The sequence below is a fragment of the Fukomys damarensis genome, unplaced genomic scaffold (assembly GCF_012274545.1).
Source record: "Fukomys damarensis isolate Sample0158 unplaced genomic scaffold, DMR_v1.0_HiC HiC_scaffold_36, whole genome shotgun sequence".
Taxonomy (NCBI): domain Eukaryota; kingdom Metazoa; phylum Chordata; class Mammalia; order Rodentia; family Bathyergidae; genus Fukomys; species Fukomys damarensis.
This window is the reverse complement of record NW_022900948.1, coordinates 4,737,899-4,759,187: the sequence shown is the minus strand read 5'-3', so window position 1 is coordinate 4,759,187 and position 21,289 is coordinate 4,737,899.

The window sequence follows — 21,289 nt, the reverse complement described above, 5'->3', positions numbered from 1 at the left end:
GCTCCTGCGCAGGCCAGGAGCTCACGCGCACGCCGCCGGGTGGTCGCAGACAGGCAGGCAGGCAGGCAGCTCCGCTAAAGTCTTCTACCTTGGCAAAGTCAGAGCTTCTTCTTCACAACAAAGGCTGCTTCCTGCTTCTGGGACATCCCTTTCCACACAGTAACAAACCAAGGGTCTCTTTTCATCTTCTCCAAAAAATGGTTCTCCTGGAACCTTCAAAAGAAGATCAGAGTTGGAGTGGTGGCACACACCTATAATCCCAGCACTCAGGACAGAGGAAGGAGGATCATGGTGAGTTTGCAGCCAGCCTGAACTACATAGTGAGACCAGCGAAAAGGAAGATGGCGGCCCCCAGTTTTCCTACGCCGATGCATGGGCACGTGGGTCGTGGAGAGTACAGAGATGTGTACGAGCCCGCGGAGGACACGTTCCTGTTGCTGGATGCCCTGGAGGCCGCTGCGCCTGAGCTAGCGGGGTGCGAGGAGGGCGAGGGCCCCAGCGGGAGAGGGCTTGGGTGTCTCAGAGAAGCTGTGGCGGAGGGCCTGGGTGAGAACGGCCGCCGCCCTCAGCCAGACCATGATAACTTTTGAAGATACATCTTTCTTTCATTTTTATAATTGTGAAGTTGTAGAAAATTCATACTGATACAAATGATTTTGTCCATAGAAATGGAAATGAATTATGTCCAATTAAGACTGTCTTTTTTCATCTTGTTTGTAAATTAATTAAGCATTTCTGATGGCCTATCTTTTTTTTTTTTCTGAATTCACACTTGAACTGTTGTAAGGTTGTACTGGTTCCCTTATTAATTAGTGAGTTAAATAAAATCTTTCTTTTATGGTATGATAATTTTATATTTCAATAAGACATGACTTACTTTTTGTAAAAATCCAACACTTGGGAGGAATTTAGTCCAAATTTACCATGTAATTCTCAATTAATAACCTTTCTAATAATTTAAGGGAAAGAAGCACAAGGGCAAAGTTTCCATTTTTTTTGTGTAGTATTTTGAAAGCCTTTGTAAGTGCTATTTTATTTTTTAACAAGATTTCTACTACCTGGCTACTTTCACAGTTAGTATTTATTATGGATGACAAACAGAATAGAAAATAATTTTCAGAGAGGTACCCTGCAAAATTAGTCAAAACAGTGCCCAGGGTCTTTTGAGCAGTGCCAATCCACAAAACAAAGTTCAAAGTTATTCTTTGCTTCCCGTCAATATCTTGGCTAAAAACCAGCATCCAACACCTAACACAACCCCAAGATAAGTGACAACAGGAACTGAAATCTAATTTTCAAAGCTTCTCCAGTGATGTGAAATAGCTTTGAAAGTATAATTGATATTGGCTTTAAATTCTGAAGAAGTGGGGATGAGGATCACATTAGCATGAAAAGTGATGGAGTGATGAAGTCGGACCTGGGTGACAATCTCATGTCCAGCTGGGGCAGGAGAAAAAGGGGTATCGAGAGGGCTTGGGGGGAAACAAACAATGTACCGGATGTGTCCTGGGGAACATGGATGTATTTTGCAGAACATAAGGAAAAGTAATGACCCATTAAAACCCTTGGTTACTGCTCTAACACAGGAGGGGGCTGGGAAAGAGATGTAGCACATTTCCTTTCATCCTGGGCTACCCCAGAGTTTTGTGGGTTTTTATAGGTTCTTCACATGCTGAGCTGTGGTATCAAGAGTCTGGCTTGGAAACTGACTCAATTACTAAGCTCTGGATATATTTGGTGCTTAAGTTTCTTTTATTCTCCTTATGCTATTTGTCTTCTTTCAATACAACAGACCCAGAGCATAATGACTTAACGTGGCTAATACCCCAGTCTTGTAAAGGCATTTTTCTAACATGGTGGACTTTATTTTCACTTCTTATGTCTTTTGGTCCCTGCTGACTTTGCATCTCAGTTCAAAGTACAGTCACTTTCCTGACATGCAAGCCTAGGACATCTGCAGCTCCTCTAGAGACTCCAGCCTGCTCACGTACCCTGAGCTAGCACCATCTTCATCTTTCACAGCTCCTCAGGTGGCTCAGATTTTAACAGCTTGTTAGGTGGCTCTGGCTTTCACAGTCTGCGGCCCTGAATGACTGCTAGGGGAACAGCATTCTTGCTCCCTCCTGAAGCTACGCTTCACAGTGGAAATGTGTGAGTCGTGCCGCCTCACTGAAATCCTGTGGCTGTGGCAGATGTAAGCTAACCCAGCATGGGGATGAGATTTCTTTCAAATTGGGAATCGATGTCCCAAACCTAAAGTGAATTGCACTGACTTTGTTCCTGACGAAGTTGTGACAAGTGGAAATCATAGTAAACCTCCATAAATGGTTGGCGAAATAAACAGCAAAGACCATTATGTGGAATATTGGTCCCTGAATGTCTTCTTTCTTTTAATAGTTGTTAATATGAACATGGTAGTAAAAATGTATTTAATAGAGTTTTCCCTTGATATAGCACTATTTTCAGGAGCCAGGGAAAAGTAGTAGTGTTTTATCAGGAAGAAGGTAATAAGCAAGAATTGAAATGTTTTCATTTGGATCCAAAGTGGTGCCTGAGGTAAAATTGCACAATGTTAAAGTCACAATAATTGGTTCCTCCTGGCTTTCCCATTGAAGGAAATTGAAATTCAATTGACTTTCAAAGGAATAGTCGTGGAGTTCTAATTGTCATTGCTCTGACTTTGTGCCTGTCTATCCCAAGCATGGTACGGGATCCAAAAAAAGAAAAGGTCTTGAAGCAGCTGGGAAAACAGTGGAAATATTTTAGAGCACATTAAAGGGGAAGGAGCAATTCTAAATACATAAACATATTTTAAATATGCTTCAAAGTTCATAACTGATATGTTGTAATGACAATGCTAATTGGAATTGGTTACAAGTGAGTAAAATTATTATCACATAAGAATAATTGATGGTGGGCTGGGGATTTAGCTCAGCGGTTCGGTGGCCTGCCTCGCAAGTGCAAGGACTCGAGTTCAATCCCTGGTACCAAAAAACAAAAAACAAACAAAAAATGATGGTAAGCAAAGCTTAATAAAAAGAGCTTAAATTATGACAAGTCTAGATAGAGAAGAAAGCATGAGACATCTGTACTCAGTGTATTTATTTTATGGATTTAGATAATTTTTAGTAGTGTTTCTCGGATAGTGTCTGCATGATATAATAATTAGTAATTATTTTTAGATACTATGCCAGATGTTTTACAGGTAATCTTTATTCTTCTCAAAAAGACAGTGGGATTGGTATTGGCCCATTATATAGGTGAGAAATCTGAAGATCAGAAAAATAAGTTGCTTTCTTAAGGTCCTGTAACTCAGAAAGTGTTAAACTAGGATTTAGTTCAAGGATTAGTTAGTTTAACTAACCGTCAACCTGTGTAAAATCCTGATTCAAGGACACTATTTAGCAGGGCAAGAACAGCTCTAAGTAGGAACAAAGATAACTTACTAGAATTGAAGTGATAGTTGAAATGGTCTATGTGAAATACGATAGAAAGGGATTAAATACTTGATGAAAAAATATAATAAAATGTCTGAGGTATGTCTAATATATGTTTAATACATATCTATCAGAGAGACATATTTTATTTTTTTCTTGTGAAACCTTCCACACAATTATAAAATCAAGAGAACTGTATTATGAATCCTTGTATATTCATCATCAACTAAACAATTATCATTTCATGGGGATGTTTTATGTCATCTCCAACTGCTTTCCCACTTTTAAGGTTGTTTGAAAGCAAATGCATCCAAAGGTTTCTATTATCTTATACATTGTCATATTTTAATCTATAAAGACTCTTTGTTATGAAAATAACCCCAGCATTGTTTTGAAAAATAATGCCCTTTAAATAATCAAACATGTACAAATTCTTCAATCCTTAAATGTGTAAGATTTTATAAAAATAAACTTTAGTAAAGAGTAGCTTACATTAAGTAAAAATGAACTACAATGTGTGATCAAAATATAAGGTGAATATTTAAATAAGAAATGATTACAGGAAAAGACAAATCACTATCTCCCTTAAAGCACACCCCTCACTTTAAACACACTTATGCTATTTTCTAGAGCAATTATGGAAATTCTCCTCCATGAGGGTCCTTAAAACGTCTGATCATAAATATATTCAGTACTACTGAGTGCTTTCTAACAGAAAGACAAGCTCATAAATCCATTACGGTGCTTCCTTGTCCATTTTGTTCACCAAATCTGCCGCTGAGACTTTTGACTCTTCCTCAAAGCCAAAGTGACTATAAAAGGTAAACATTTGAAATGGATTCAGACAGCTATAGATGCAGATACAGCTACGGATATGGATGTGGATATAGGTATAGATGTATATATGACATTTCCTTTACATCTAAAAGATGTTCTTAATTTCACCCTCAAACAATGTCTGCCAGCTCCAAGAAATCATTAGTCATTTTTAATCATTCTGAATTATTTCCTACTCAATTTCTGCCTTTCTCTTTGCTTTCTCTTCCAAAAATAAAACTTTGATAATTAATTTCAATCTTTTTAGGCATATAAAGTGATAAATTTCCCTTTATTATTTGATTTGCACCCAGTAAACATTGACACATTGCTTTGTTCATTTTCACTTTATTCAAAATACTTTCTGATTTCTCAGTGATTTTTTTTCTTTCAATCACAAAATATTTAGTTTTTTTTTTGTCATTATGAATACTTGATTATTTTCCAGAAATTTTTCTGTAACTGATTTCTAATTCACTTCTATTTTGGCCAGAGAATGTACCATCTATAATTTCAAAATTTTGACATCAACATGACTTATTATTGTTCAGTGAGAAATCTGTCTTGGTGCCTGGACTATGAGTACTTGAAAGGCAAGCTTATTTATTATTGTTGACTGGCCTTCTCCAGTGAATGCACATATATCACACTGATTATAATTTTTTTGTTGGTTTTTTTTTTTGAGACAGGGTCTCACTCTGTTGTTGAGACTGACCTGGAACTCACTGTGTAGCCCAGGCTGGTCTCGAACTCACAGTGATCCTCCTGCCTCAGCCTCCTGAGTGCTGGGATTATAGGCGTGCACCACCACGCCCGGCTCATACTGATTATAATGTTATTCAAGTGTTCTCACAGAATCTTTCTATTTATTCTTCATTTAATGTTAAGTGAAAAAATATAATCATATTTATTTGTGTACTCTGTCCGTTATTCTTCCATTATTATAAAGTACTTTATTTTGTGTATATCCATTTAAAATTATTGTGTTGTTGAGAGATTGATATATTTACTTTTATACTTTTCTAACTCACATTTTACTTTGCATCTGTATTGTTATTCCAGCTTCTTTGTTTATTGTTTACATGATATGTCCTTTCCCATTCTAATTTTCTGCAATATGCATAGATACTATAATGGCTATCTTACAGAAAACTTTTAATTAGATCTTTTTATATTTATAGTTTGATAATTTTTGCTTTTTAATTGAAATGTTTGAACAGTTAATGTAATGTATTTATATACCTGCTTCCCTCATCTGTGGATTTTGTTTTCCTCATGTATTCTTTGTCTATTTAAATCGACTTTTAAAATTTCACTTATCTCTTTCTTATATTTTTGAATAGCGGCACTAGAATTCACAATACACACATATAACTTTATGTATTTAAATTATACAACTTTACATATAAACCAATTTCTACCCATCTTTTCTGGACTTTTGTTGTCATACATTTTATTTGCTACCTTAAGTTATAACCCATGATATGACATATTGTTAATAATTTTCCTTTGAAGCTATTATCTTTAAAGAAAGTTTAAGATGTATTTGTACATGTGTATCTATGTGTATTATTGTGTGTATTTTTCCTCTTCCAAATTTTAAAATCTGTCATTTTTATTTAGAAGTGTTACATTGTTTTAGTTAGAAATTCAGAGTTTAAACTCTGGGTGCTAAGTTCCTCTTTGCTACCAAGTTGGTTACCTCTTGAAGCTTTTTTAAAGTAGATCTATTAGTTTTCTAATTAGTTCCTTCAGAACTAATTATCACAAATTCAGCAGCTTAAACAATACAATTTTCACATATATTATTTGTTACTTTCCATTTCTTTGAAAACAAACAACAATCAATCTTGTATCTTTTGTTTCTTTTAGCTAGAAGAAATTCTATTACAATTTATTGTAATATCTATTGTAATTTATTGCAAGGTAGGTTTTCTAGTGACTTAAAATTCTGTTTGTTCCTAAAAGTCTCCATTTGTCTTCATTTTTTGTTTGTTTGTTTGTTTTTTGTTTTATTTTGGTTTGGTTTTAGTACCAGGGATAGAACTTGGGCCCTTGCACTTGCGAGGAAGACGGTGGAACCACTGAACTTAATCCCCAGCCCTTGCCTTCATGTTTGAAGGACATGTTCATTTGATGTGGAACTCTGTGTTGTAGTTTTTTTTCTTTAAGCACACAAAAAATATCATTCCATTGTCTTTTACCTTGCACAATTGTAGAATAGCAGTCTTCAACTATCTTAACTTTGTTCTTCTGTGTGCAATGTTTTATTTCTCTGGCAACTTTAAAGAGTCTCTCTTTTTTAATGATTTCAGCACTTGATATATCTCAATGTGAAATGCTTTGTTTTGTCCTTTGTAATGTTTAATGAATTTCTCACTTCTGTGGGTTTATTGTTTTCATCAAATTTAGAAAAGAAATGATAGGCATTACTTAAACTCTCTTTTGATGAGTCCACTACATGTATGTTGGACTGTTTGATATTGAAGAACAGGCAACTGAGGGCATGTTCACTATTTTCAGCCTTTTGTTTCCCTTTTTTTAATGTGGATGGAATCTACCATGCACCTTAAAATTCATTTTTCCTTTCTTTTTTTTTCCATTAAGTTTATTGGTACATTTTAGGTACACAATACAGTTGCATTCATCATTAGGATCTTATACCTTTATATGACGTACCTTGATTCTTATTTTTCCCCATTCACAGCCCTGTCTTCACCCCCTTCACCCTCCCCTATTTACAAAGACTTTCTTTCAGTGTTTTTCATTTCTCATTTTTTTCTTGCCCTTCTTTCTTTTTCCCTACCCCTCCCACTTCCCTTACTCCTTTAGAGGTTTTTTTCGTATTTAGCAATATCAATTATACATTTTGATTCTTATTTATACTTTTAGCTTTTCACACCAGGGAAACTATTCAGTATTTACACACATGAGTCTTATTTATTTCACTAAAGATTATGTTTTAGTGTGTATCCACTTAGCTATAAATGTCTCTAGCTTCTTGTTCTTTATGGCTGAGTAGTGCTTCACATCTTCTTAATCCAATCTGTGCTGCTATACACTGTGCACATATATCACTGTGGTACAATTCTTTCAATTCTTTTGGGAAGATACCCAGCAGAGGAATACCTGTGTCAAATGGGACTTCCAATCCTAGTTGTTTGAGGTATGTCCATTTTGATTTCCACAGTGGTTGCACCAGTCTGCACTCCCACCAACAGTGGAGAAGGGTTCCTTTCTCTCCACAACCCTGCCAGCATTTGTTATCGGTTGATTTCATGATAGCAGCCATTCTTTCAGGGGTGATGTGGAAGCTCAGTATTGTTTTCATCTTCATCTCTTGAATGACCAGTGATATTGAAGATTTTCTCATATGTTTCTTTCCTGATTTTGGAATTATTTCATCTGAGAAATGTCTGCTCATTGCAGATGCCCATTTTTAATTGGGTCTTTCTATTTGGGGGGCTGATTTTTTTTAGTTCTTTATATATTCTAGATAGTAGACTTTTGTCTGAGGAACAGCTGTTAATTTTTTTCCCATGTTGGAGGTTATCTCTTTGCTCTGTTGTTGGTTTCTCTTGCAGTGTAGACCCTTTTTAATAAGATGAGATCCCAGTTGTTGATTCTTTCTGCTAGTTCCCGTGCTACTGAGGATTTGTTCATAAAATCTTCTCCTATGCCAATGTCTTCAAGAGTTCTGCCTAACTTATCTTCCAGCAAGTTTAGTGTCTCTTTTTTAATATTTAGATCTTTAATCCACTTGGATTTTAGTTTAGTGCATGGTGAAAGATAAGGGTCTAGCTTTAATCTTTGGCAGGTTGAAATCCAGTTTTCCCAACACCATTTATTAAAGAGGCTAACTTTCCTCCAGTGAGGGTGGTGGCTCCTTTGTCAAAAATGAGGCAGCTGAGTGTGTCTGGAGTTGTTTTTACATCTTTTAATCTATTCCACTGATCCTTAGATCTGTTTCTTTGCCAGTACTGTGCTGTTTTTACCACAGTGGCTTTGTAGAATGGTTTCAAGTTGGCAATTGTGATACCCCCTACTATGACCCTGTTGCCTAGAGTTGCTTTTGCTATCCTAGGTCTCTTATTGTCCCAAATGAATTTTTGGTTTCTTTTCTCTAGTTCTGTGAAATATACTGTTGGGATTTCTATCAGGATGGCACTGAATGTGTAAAGCAGTTTTGGAAGTATGGCCATTTTCACTATATTGGTTCTTCCTAACAGGAACCAGGGGATGTCTTTCCATTTTCTTAGATCCTGTTCAATCTCTCTCACTCTCTCTCTCTCTCTCTCTCTCTCTCTCTCTAGAGTGCTGTAGTTCTCATTGTGGAGGTCTTTTGCTTCCTTCATTAGATTGATTCCTAAATATTTCATTTTGGGGGTGATATTATCAAAGCGATTATTTCTCTAATTTCTCTCTCAGTGAGTTGGTGGTTTGTGTATAAGAAGCTATTGGTCATTAATACTTACTTCTGCAGTGTCTAATCCATTAATGAACACATAGATTTATCACTTTAGTTTTTTAAATCACTCTTAATTCTTTTTTAAATTGTCCATATATCTTCTAATTATACTCACATTTTTTAAAATGTCAGCCTAAGATTAAGTGGCAATAAGATTCAAATTGTATAATTGATAATGTGAAATAGGAAGAAAAGGGCTAAAGGAGTAAGGAAGATGGGAAGGGTAGGGGAAGGAAAGAAGGGGAAAGAAAAATATGAGAAAAGGAAAAACAGAAACAAAGTCTTTGTAAATTGGGAAGGGCGGAGGTGTTGAGGGGAGGACAGGGATTTGGGAAAAAAATAAGAACCAAGATTCACCATGTAAAGGTACAAGATTCCCATGATGAATGTGACTGTAGTGTATACCTAAAATGTACCAATAAACCTAATAAAAAAAGAAAGATTCAGTAGTAAATATTATCAGGTCTGATTATGTTGATGTAATTACATGTTCCAAACATATAATTAATTATTTTTTTTTAATCATTCAGTTTATTGATACAATGCAGATAAACATAGTAATCACATTCATCATATGAAATTTGTACCAGTACATGATATATCTTGATTCACAGGTTTTTCCATTCCCTTCTCCCATTTTTCTAAGGAAGTACATTATTATTGAGGGAAATTGAGAGGCTGAAATTTGGCTGTTGGGGATCTCATTACTATTGAGTTAGTCACTGTAAGATTCTTAAAAATCCAAAATGTTTTAGTTTTCTAATCCTAGATAAAGAATATTCAGAAACTTAGCATCTTAAAAGAAAATATATTTATTAAATTTTCAGTGGGTTGGAAATCCAAACACAGCGTAGCTGAGTTCTCTGCTTAGGGTCTCACATGGCTTCATAAAGGTGTCGAACAGGCTATTTTATCATATAGACTCTCCACCAGCAAATAATGTACTTCCATGATTAAGCATATTGTTGGTGGAATTATTATTATTATTTAACTATATGATTAAAGGCCTCAGAATATTTTTTGTTGTTTGTTTTGGATCTTTGATACTTTTGTGTTTTAAAAAATGCCACAATTTCTTAGTATATAAATATCTCCATTATGATTTTTCACTCCATCAAGCCCATAAAAAGAATCTCTTAATCTGTTAAAGCAGAGCCTGCTACCAGCTATAACACACTCATTAGAGTGGTCACAGCACTTCTTCCATATAACATCTAATCAAGGTATTAACAGTCAATTATCTTTGGCACATTATATTTGTGGGAAAGAAATAACAGATCTTATTTTCAATAGAGGAGAGAGGATTACACAAAAGTAAACATAGTAGAAGTGAAAATTTGCTAGGGTTGTGTCCACTAAATGAAAACTAAAATTCTAAAACACAATAGATCAAGATTTTACTAATACTTCTAATTCAAATTCAGTAATACAATTTTTACTTTACCACATCTTACCATTTTACCTCCTATCTCCCATGTCCAAATCACTAATTCTCAGTAACAAAAATTTCACATCAAAATACAAATTCAACTGTCTGAAACTGGTAATAGTAGAGATATGTACTGTATTTGAAAATAGTAAAATTTTTCCTGCATTGTTTTAGTCATGTGTTATGCAACTATATATATTTGTCAAGTCACTGTCTTTTAAGCTCCTTGATATAGTTCCTACAATTAAATATACAACTGTTTTATGTCTCATTTTTAAAAATTTCTGTTTAATTTTATATCATAAGTATATAAAATGTGTAAGAATCTAATATCAGGGCTATAAAGCATGGCACATTAAAAGTATGTATAGATTTTATTCATTGTCCATCCACGGTTAGCAATTACCCTCATTTCATCCAACTCCTCCCAGCTGCCAACCTGAGTCAACAACTATTATACTTTCTATCTTTGTGGATTTGTATGTGCTGGACACTTAACCTAAACAGAATAATAAAACTACTTGAACTTTTTCCTGGCTTTCTTCCTTTAGCATAGTGCTTTAAAGGAGCATCTTGGGTTATAGCATAGTACATTATTCTAATTTTTTATGAGTGAATCATTTTCACTGTATGGTTGTTACAAATTTTACTTTTTCAATTATCAGTTGGTGGACATTTGGGTTGCCTCTAGTCTTTTATGAAAAATATTATGAATGTTGGCGTATATGTTTTTTGCCTAGACGTGTGTTTTCATTTCTTTGGACTAAACATCTAGCAATGGAATTGCTGGACTGTAAGGTAAATAAAAGTCCAAGGTTTAAACTTTTGAAGACCTACCAAAGTATTTTCTGAAGTCGTTACAATATTTTGCATTCCCACCAATGATACAGGGATGTTATAATTCCTCTGCGTCATTCTCTATGCTTTTTGTTACCTGTAGTTCTTTATTATAGCAATCCTACTACAAAGCTTTATATTGTTATGTTTTGTGCTTGCAATTCCTTGATGGCTGATGACGTCGATCATGTTTTGTGTGTGTGTTAACCATAGACATGTCTTCTATAGAAGTGTCTATTCAGTTATTGGTTCATTCCCCACTCTCTTTTTCATACACACTCCATGCAACCAGTTTTTAAAATGTCATGTTTAACTTCTATTACTTATAAAATAAGCAAATGTGTATGAATAAATATTTTCCTTCTGGAGACAAACAGTAGTTTGTGACATAGAGTATCCCCATCTTGCTTTTTTCACTTAATGTTTATTATTTTTTTTCTAATTATTTATAGATATTCTTAATTTTTTTTCTTTTTTTTTTGGTACTGGGAATTGAACTCAGGTCCGTTAGCTTGCAAGTAAGGTGGAGGAACAACTGAGCTAAATCCCCAGACCCTAGATATTCTTAACTTCAAACATCAACTCACAACCAACTGGCAAAACATTATCACATAGTCCAGCCAGTGAAAGTGGAAAATGAAGAAGACGATAGGAGATGAATTAAAAGAACCTTTGAGCATTGAAAAATGAAAATCTGAGAATTGCATCATAGCATTTTCTAGAAGAAACAGGTTTGGAAGACCTGCAAAGGAGAAGAAAGAAAAAAGTGACTGGAGAAAAAGAAAGCTACACCAACATGGTAACAGCCAGTTCCTATAAAGATACAAAACAAAGGAGACATCCTCTATAATGCGGAGTGAGTAATGTATCTCTAGGAGCACTTATATTTCACATTTATTTCGGAGAGTATTTTTTGTTTTATGCTGTGATTACTTTTTGTGGTAAGAACAATTAACATGTGAAACACAGTATTAAAAATTATAAGTATACAATATTGTTAACTATAAGCAGACAGATGTACAGCAGATTTCTAGAACTTAATCATGATACATTAACAAAACTTTGTATCTGTTGAATAACAACTCTCCACTTTCTCCACCCCTTAGAGTCTAGCAAACACTCTGTACCTCATACATGTGGTACCTTACAGTGCATTCCCATATCCATTGTGATTTGTTTTCATTTTCCATAAATGTTATGTGAAGATACCACATAGTCCTGTGATCTTGGTAGATAATCATTTAAGGGGAAGATGGAAGAGGAGACTCTTCCAAGATGGCATAAAATGAAGCGAGAGAGAAAATTCTTAGATATTGAGACAAACTTGGAAAACTAATTATGATCAACTCTCAGTAGAGATTGGAGTGAGAAGTTTCAGGAGCTTTTGGGCCAGTCGCTCTTCTACTCCAACCCACCTTGTGGTCTCTGCAGTGAGCAATGGCATCAGCCCCCATCCCTGAACAAACAATGTGGTTAGAGCCCATTTAAAGGAAAAAAATGAGAACCAAGACCTGTCGTGTAAAGGTACAAGATCCCAGTAATGGATGTAACTGTACTGTATACCTGGAATGTACCAATAATCTCAGTAAAAAGAAGAAAAAAAATTAAAAAAAATAAAGGAGAGAGTTACTGTGTAAAGTTGGAATATTTAAAGCTTCATGATAAACAAAAAATAATCCACTTACTGATTTGCTACTCCTAAGGGGAAACTATACTACTAAATTTACAAATCTTTATATCATGTAAGTCTAATACAACAGATATTTGCCTCCTATTTTATAGATTAGATAACTGAGGCTTTGAGAATTTAAACAGCTTGCCCAGAGTTTTGTGGAGTTTCACCACCAATATTGTTATAACTTACCAGAACTTGGTACTTTAAATAAAAGATATCAAACATAAAATGATTATTTTGTCTAAAAAATGCAAAGAAATATTACTAGACTATAGTGATGATGAGATCATTTTCTAGATTTAATGTGAACCTTTTTAGAGCTTTGAGATAGTATTTCTCCTATTAAAAATTTGTAACTACAGCAAAACACATTACAGGTTAATGATACATCTAATTAGGCTGAGAACATTGAGGTGTTGAAGAGGAGAAATTAAATGTGAAATTGAATAAAATATATTTAATGGGTTATGCTAGAATCACATAAAATGCTACTACCATCATGTTAAGAGTCACATTTATCCTAATTCTTTACCTACTTGAAACAAAGCTTACCTATAGAGAAATGCTTTTACTAGATTACTACCCTACCAGGATTGCTAGATTCCTGCCAGGGTTGCTACCTAGGCAAGACTGTAAACTGTTTTAAAATTTTGGAAAACAAAAATCAATTTGGACCCCAAAGTGCTGAGTAAGACTTTCACCTTTGATGCAAGAGTGGAGCATAGCAAACAATGTATTTCATATGGGACAAATAGACAAAATCAAAACAACAAAATTTTCTCATATTGTCAAGAAACACAAGTTCGTATGTTGTATTATTATTTAGTGGAGTCCATTAGGCTTGAATGAGAAGGCATTTTGTTTGCTTGTTTTTGTTATTAACTGCCTTATATTGAGTAGTAGTTTTTTTCTTAAAATAAGAATGCTTTTCTAAACATATAAAAATTTATGCAGTAAGACATAATTGTTGAAATGTGATCGGCTCTAACCTGTTTTATGTCTCAACACCTGATACCAAAACTTACACTTCTAAACTGTATTATACTTTTCAGTACCTATAGGTTCATTTAAAAATATTCTAAAATAATTCAATTCCAAAAGCATAGTTATTTTATGTGCTTACATGTAAGGAAAAGAGCTGCCGCCTGCAACAACATAAATTACAAGATGTTCTCCTAAGTGATGTAATCTGTGCTGCAACTATCTTTTTTATTTCCCTGAACAGAGAAGTAAGGTTATATGTAAGCAATGTTATGTGTGTTGTTAAATGTTTTAAAAAATGTCAATTGAAAAAGTATGGCTGAGTAATCAATTTATAACCGGTTCCAAGCATGATAGAAATACCAAGAGATTTCACAGTGTGAAAAATGAATCACTGCAGCATTCACGACTGAGGAGCAACAGGGAATGATATAAAATAAGTTTCTAGCTTGAAGTTTTCTGTAGGTTCCTCCTTTCGCCAGGCAATCAGTTGTGTGCAGTACTGCATCCTTTCCATTCTACATTCATCATTGTGTTGACAGCCGCAGTGGGGAAACTGGACAAAAAAGAGGAGGGAGGAGTTTGTCCTGAGTGTTCATTTAAGAGCTGATGCCGTGTCTTCTTTGAACAGTGTTGAGGTGACACTTGATTTAAAGATACACTTATAGGCATAGAAAAGTTTGACATATTTAGACTTCTTGTGAAAATCCAAGGGCAAACATTTAATATGGGGATTCGGGTATAATAATTCAAATTTTGATTAAAAATTTAATAACACTTTACAGTAAATTACTAGAATAATCCTACTCAAGGAATGAATGATAAATCCAATTTACTGAGCATCTACCATGTGCAAATCTCTGAGCTACGTGTTGTTAGGGATACAAAATCTTGTCTTCTTTGCTGAGTGAGAATTTTTTTTTTTTTTTAGAAATCTTTAACACACATAAGTTACTCGGCAATTGACCTCAGTATATAGCAAGGCCTACAAAGAAGGAACCAGGCAAGGGATAAAACTGTAGAACCTTGAAAATAAAGTTTGAATTAGGGAGCATTTCATGGGAAGTATGAGAACAGAGGTTGGAAAATGAATATAGAGCAAAGCAGTAAGTATTCTGCAGCCAGCAATGTTCTGGCATGAGACAGCATGAGCCGACCTACAGAGAATGGAATCTTTCATAGCCATGCTTTGTGGGTCTCTCTTAGATCACCAGAGAAAGATGGTTGTATGTAACATAAAGACTTTTTTCTTCCTTTGAAAAAGTATCATGAAATGATAATTTTTTTAAAAAATCTCTTTTAAAAACACATTTCCTTACCAAATAGTCTGTGTTCCTTGCCTATGGACCTCATAATGCTTGGCATATGAAATAAGGCTAGCGCGAGCCTGGACTTTAAATCTATAATTCAATCTTCTATGAAATGTTTGTTTATACTTATTTTCTAGAAATTGACTCATCTATTAATTTTGATGTATTTTAGTCATTTAATTTTGCAAGAAGTCAACATTTATTCCAAAATATTGTAGACTGAATGTTAGAGTCACTTTTGCCTTAATTTATATGTTGAAATCCTAACCCCAGTGGCATTTGGAAATAGACCTATGAGAGATAGTATTAGATTGGATCATAACCGTAGGCCCTTGCTAGTAGGATTAAAGGCTCTCTGGATGAGGGTGAGAGAGTTTCCTCTCCTTGAGACACGCATCCACTGACAAAACGCGATGTATGAATGTTTTGAGGCTGCATACATCTGAAGCCCAAGGAGAGAAAGCCTTTACAAGGAACTGAATCAGCCAACATAATGATCACGGACTTCCTAGACTCCGGGACTGTGAGAAAATATGTTTTTGCTGCTGAAGCAACTTGGTTTCTGATATTTTGTTATGGCAACTCATAAGATATATTCAATTTTTTGAAGCTGTCTGTCACAGAAGACTATTTTTCTTGGAAAGGATATTTGGAGAGTTGGGTTTCAGTATATGTCTAGAATCTGCTAATTTAAGATAAGATTAACAGACTCTTAGTGATACAGATTCAAGTTAGGTGAGTAGTAGTTACTGTGAGTTCTATCATAGGATTAAAGATCTAATTTCCCTAAGAAATATCTGTACATTATAACTTAAAAGAGCTCATTTAAATTTTTTTTGAGAGAAGAAATTTATATTTCCCTAAACAATTTGTAACTAAGAAGTTCCAAGATTTTCTGCCATTTTTTTATTTTTAGAAATTGAACATCTTTTAAAAACTTTTGCTTAATTTTAGTTCTATTATCTGTTTTTATAACTGTATATCAGTATATAACATAAAATAGTGCATGTTAGATACAGTCAGTATACAAAAAGGCACAACTCCTATTCCAAACCATTACATAGCCACTAATCAAGATAATTCACCACAAAGAAACATTTAGGTAGTTAGTATTTTTTATATTTTTTATTAGTGAATGTTTGTAGTACAGAATGATGATGTTCATTTTGGGGAATTGGTACATACAAATAACATACGCTGCTTATTTTCAATCTTTTTATTTCCTGTCCTTTTTCTCTGCTGTTTGTTGATCCCCCTACCCATCTCCAAAATTCTACCTTCCAGTTTCCTATATTCTGTCCTTATTTTAATTATTTATTTCTATTTTAGCTTTCCATCTAAAACATACAGTATTTAACTTTCTTTTTAGATGTACTTCTGTATTTAATTGTAGATAATAATTATATATATTTGTGAGGTCAAATGTGACATTTCAATTCCTGTATATAATATGTAATGATAAGACCATGGTAATTTTTATGTAGTTTTAATTCAGGCTCTTATCACTTCTTTGTTCTGAGAATATTCAAAATCATCTCTGTTAGCTATTTTAAATATTCAGTGAGTTGTTGGCCACCATAGTTAACCTACTGTCCTACAGAATATTGGAAATTATCCCTCCTGTCCAAATGCATCCTTCACACCTTTCACAGGGTCGAGTATTTGATATCAACTTTTCACCTTCCACCTGTAAGTGATAACATGTGGAATTTATCTTTCTGTAGCTGATTTATTCCACCTAACATAAGGCCCTCCTATCTACAGATGCTGCTGCAAATGATAGAATTTTTGATGCAGAAGAAGGAGATCTCTCATACACTACCGGTGGGCCAGTAGAGTAGTCTAGACATTATGAAAAACAGTATGAAGGTTCTTCAGAAAACATGAAGTGGGACTATTACGTGATACAGGAATCCCACTACTTGGTATATATTAAAAGGAAATAAAATCAATATTCTGAAGAGACATCTGCACTTTCACATTTGTTATACTGCTATTCACAACCATAAAAACAAAGAAATTGAGCATCTTGAATGGAATATATAACTTCTTTAAGTATATTTCAAAGATGCCAGGTCTGAGTTCTGAATTTCTGAGTTTCTCATATAGGTACATCCTAACTAGATAATCATTTCCATTAAATGGACTCTCCAAAATCAACTTGTTAAGGTACTTTGATTTGTCTCTCATTTACAAAAAAAAAAAAAAAAGAAGAAGGTAGGCTATTGGCTACAGAAAACATTTTGATTTTATGCATCTGGTGCCTGCCAGATATATTATTCATTAATAATTCTTCAATTGTGTTGAGTACCATCAGAATTTTCTTTAGATTAAAGCATATCTGATTTATTTAGTTCATCTTTGACTAAATGACCCATTGTATATTTTAAAATACATCAACACTTCACATTAGATACATTTCACTCATTATCTTCTTAGAAAAACAAACAGGGAGAAGTCTATATTAAATTCCATGTTGTCACTGAATGCATCTACAATGATATTAGAGTTTCATTGATATGACAAGTTTGCGACACAGACACATATCTTAGTGAAAACTGTGTCAGAAAAATGCCATTCTAGTTGAGATCTTTGGCATTACAAAGAATAAACTTCTATGTGAAATTATCAACTTGCGGTGTTTATATGTTACATCTTTTGGATTTAAATTCAGATAATTCCTCAAAGAATTTTCATCCTAATTTTAAGAGAGACATAGGAATAATGAGAGAAATAAAACTACTGTGACATAATAATATTTTATAAAATTAAACTGCCTTTGGAATTTGTGTCCTGTGTATGAACTGTTGTTGAGGAATTTAGATTATTATATTTCTATAGATTTTTGTCTGTGGTGTAAGCCTATATTTAACATGATTGTCCTGTGTATGAACTGTTGTTGAGGAATTTAGATTATTATATTTCTATAGATTTTTGTCTGTGGTGTAAGCCTATATATTTAACATGAAAAAAAGGTGTGTAACTAATTTTTAAAGAATTATTTAGTGTTTTGATTTCCTCAAAATCTAATTATTACTGTGAAAGATTTCTAGGACATATATGCAAAGGTTGAAGTAAGGTAAGTTATCAAGGTAGTAACTATTTGAGTACTATTTTGGTTGGGTGAAGTTTTTGTTTCTAGTGACATTAGATTAAGAAAAAAATCTACATACATAGAGTGATGGGCAGTTTTATAGGATATTTAGGTCAAATTCTTGTTTTTATTTGGGTTACATAATTTATAGCTTACACTTTATATTTCATTCTGTAGCAAAAGTTCCCCAGTAATATCCCTGAAATACCATTTCTATGAGAAAGTCATAATAACATAGAAGTTACTTTAAAACTAGCCCATGATTAAATACTTCAAAACACAGTTTACATAGCTAAGGCGATACATTTTTTCTGTAAGTCTTCTGAGATATTTTTACATTTGCAAGTATTTTGGAGCACTAACCAGGAAATAGTATATAGAAGTAATAGTGGGGTTTGATAGCATTAGGAACATATTTTGGCCAGGAAGCCCAAGAGTGTCCGATTTACCTTATACTAATCACATTTTCATTGTGTGTGACACCCAGGGGGAGCTGTGCACATAAAAGGCAATAACAATAATAAATAGATATTCAAAGTACCATTTTATTAGTAAAGTCTGTTAAGTATGCTAGGAATATATACAGGGATAAATGTTCTGTGTTCATTTATTTAAACTTACTGATAGATTCCCTTCTTTCTAAGATCAGTATAGGTAGAAAAGCCAAGCTGGAAGTCAGTTTATATGTACTTAAATTGCAGCAGGAAGTTGAAAATAGAATATAGTGTATTGATTTGAGTGAGCATTAACATAATTTCTAACTCATTCCACGAAGGAAATCAATTTTTTTTAAAAGGAGAAAAGCAGGGAAGCTAGATTGCAGATTCATAAAAGTGCATGTCAGGCTACAGCACAAGGAAAAAAATTCCAGAGAAAGAAGAAAAATTAGAGGACTCAGTCCAAGGTGGAAGACTGGACAGTGAACCTTCTCAGCTGCTCTACAACAGGTGTAGAGGATGATACCACAGGTGCAAGATGTGAAACTTCATTTACCACACCTGGTAATAAAATAGGCTAAAGTAAGTGTCATAAAATCTGTTAAATCAGAACAGTAAGTCTTCATGTTTGATAAAAAGAGAGAGACAAGATAGATTAAGAAAAGGGAGCATTCTGTAACCCTACAGATGAACAGTTTTCATAATTTATGGAGCACAGAGCCATTTTACTTTTCCAGGAGCATCTCATAGAGATCCATTTTTGGACAAAATACTTTAGAAAATGGTGCATTATTCTGAATCATATCCTTAAAGCCATTGCCTAGGATAAGTAACTATGAGTGGAAAAAATATAGTAAAAGCTCTCTTCTTTTAACGATAATGTATTTAAATTAACTCTGGCATTTTCTGCTATTTGGAATTTCAAGAGTTCCATGTAGAGATGTTTTATATTTTTACATGGAGGTCATGGATGGAACACTGACATTTGGAAGAGCTTCAACCAACAACTATTGCCATAAAGCCTGATGAGTTTAACTTGGAGAGGACAAATGAGCTACGTGGTATGGACCAATAGCTTTCCATGTCACCTTCAGTCTAGGACTTTCTCATGAGACAATCTCAGTTGCTTACAATGTTTATAGTCTATAAGCTTCTCTAGTTTTTCTGATGAACTTAAGATCCTATTGTAAATGTCCTTATTGCTGGAGAAGGCCCAAGGAGGTCCCCCCAAGAGGAGTAAGAGCTTCAACTTGGCGTGTCAAGTGAGTTCTTGACTTCTGTAACAGAAAAAAAATTTCAGAATGTATGCGAGAGTCACAGACAGGTTTGCTAAGCAGAAGTATGAAGTCAGGGAGGGTAGGAAAAAGGCAACAGCTTGAGGAACTGAAACAGTTGCATACTGATGCAAGGCTTCAAATGACCCACTCACAAAAGCAGGAGGTTAGCTTTTAGCAATTAACTGAGATGGTCCAGGTCCCATTAGTTGTTCATCTCAGTTCTAGTTTCCGTAGTTTAGGAGAAACCTTGACTCCAGTGGAGTCTTTGCTGTCTTTGCTTGGGAAGGGCACTGCTTTGGTTCCCACGTAGGGTGATTATTCCTCTTTGGAGGAGGTAAACCCATCGTAGGGTGGTCTGCAAGGCTGTGCTTCTCCTGGTATGAAGTTGATTGTAGGTTTGGAGATTTCTAGGTATTGATCCAGGAGGGTGTGGAACTGGCTGTTGTGAAAGCAATTGAGTATCTCCCCAAACCCTGAAAATGACTTCAGTTCTTCTTATCTTGGTTTCTTCAGTCTTGGAGCAGGGTGAGATAGGTCACCTTGCTGTGCTAATTTGTCTAAGTGGTCAACGTTCCTATGTGTAGAGCTGAACAAAGATCTGACCCAGACTTTATGGTCATAAGGGGAGACAGAAAAAAAATATAGTTTCATGTTTCTACTTTTTAAAAAATTTCTTCCGTTCTACCTCATTCCTTTTAAGGTAAAGAGAAAAACTGACATCTAAAATTATCAATTCCTTTGTCATTTACTTAGAGTGTTTACTATTTGTGGTTACTAACACATAAGTACAATTTTATAGTTGTTACCTTTCTTTAAGAATTGAAAAAATGAACATACAAGTCGGTTTGTATTTACCAAAAGTCAAGTTCACTTTATGTTCATGTTTGCATTGTTTTCTATTTTCTTGGAGTTCTAGATAACCTTCTATCAGCATATTCCTTGAGATGAGCTTCAAGTATTTGTTCTATATTTTGTGTTGAACATGGCCTTCTGTCTTTTGCAGGCAAATTACTTGTTAACATTGTTTTTGAAGCACAATTTGCATTTCTGTGAACTAGGTATTAAGCATTGTGTGTAGATTAGGAATAATTTATATCTAATTAATAATTGATATTTTCCCCTATTTCTGACTGAGGTTTTCTTCTGCATAATATAAGAACACAGGACTCTGTAGTGGTGACAACAGAAAGCTTTTTAGAATACCAATAAATCAATGAAGTCAAATATAGAGTTGTTTTTAACCACTTCACTGATAAATAATAGAACCAGAATTTATATCACTATTCTTAGCTTCTAAAATTAGAAAAATGTGTGAATGCAATAATGCTCTGTGTATCCAAACCTCAAAACCTGGGTGCTCGCAAGTAGTGAGTGGTATTGATTTGATAAACTGAAAAGGATGTGAAGACCCCATGGCAATGAGAATAGAAGTCACAAAGCTCATAAACACTTCTATTCAGAGAAGTCCCTCACGTGTTTTCTTAAAGTAGAGTTAATGTGCATATAATTTTTAAAATAGCCTTTTAAA